Here is a 967-nt window from a genome sequence, read left to right as displayed (position 1 = left end):
ATTCCGGCCTCCCTATTTATTTGTTAGTTATTTTATTATTAAAATAATAAAATATATTTTATATTAATATTTTAAAATTAATTTTAAATTTCAAAATAATATAATATTATAACTTAATCGAGCTCATACTTAAAAAATTCATGCCTAAGCCTAAGCCAAATCGGGTTAAAATCCATGAATCTAGACAAGTAACTTAATCTTTAAACACCTTTAAAAGTTGTCTTTGTACTTGTTCCTAATTTTTATTTTTCTTTTTCCTATAACAAATATAAGCAGTATAAACTAAATTTTATATCTCTATAAGTGATTTTTAATGAGATTATATTTACAAGTAAAAATTTTAATTACATCAAATATCTTTAAATATATACTATAAAATAAAACATTTATAAATAAACTAAAGTTTTGACCCATAAAATAGATTTATATAATACAATAATAAAATTTATTTGGGCTTAGTTATCATAGCATAACATAAAACTAAAGACAATTTTGAAAATTTAATAAATTAAAGACATGAACATATGCAAATGCAAAGTGGGAAGCCTTTCGTGTTCTTGCGTTGGTAGCAATCGGAAGCACAATAGGCATATGGTAGCCAGTCATCGAAAAGATTGAAGGCAAGGTTGCTACATGGAAAGCCAAAACCTTATCCATGGGAAGTAGAGTCACACTTCTACAATAAGTGCTTAACATTATGCCTATTTTCTATATGTCTCTTTTTCAGATGCTTGCCTCTGTTAGAGCTTCTATAGATAAAATCTTGAAGAGAGTTTTATAAGGAGGCCCCAATCTTGTCTGCAATCTCCACCACGTAAGTTGAGCTTTTGTGTGTAATCTCTGAACACTAGGAAGCTTTGGACTAGTGGACGTTGGTCTTAAAAATAAGGCGTTGTTAAACAAATGGATATGGAGATATGATAATGAACCTGGGAGTTTATGGAAACACATCATTGATGAAAAGCTT

Source organism: Theobroma umbraticum, unplaced genomic scaffold (assembly GCF_002168275.2).
Source record: "Theobroma umbraticum cultivar Fairchild unplaced genomic scaffold, ASM216827v3 scaffold_67.0, whole genome shotgun sequence".
NCBI lineage: Eukaryota > Viridiplantae > Streptophyta > Magnoliopsida > Malvales > Malvaceae > Theobroma > Theobroma umbraticum.
Note: the sequence above shows the minus strand (reverse complement) of the source record.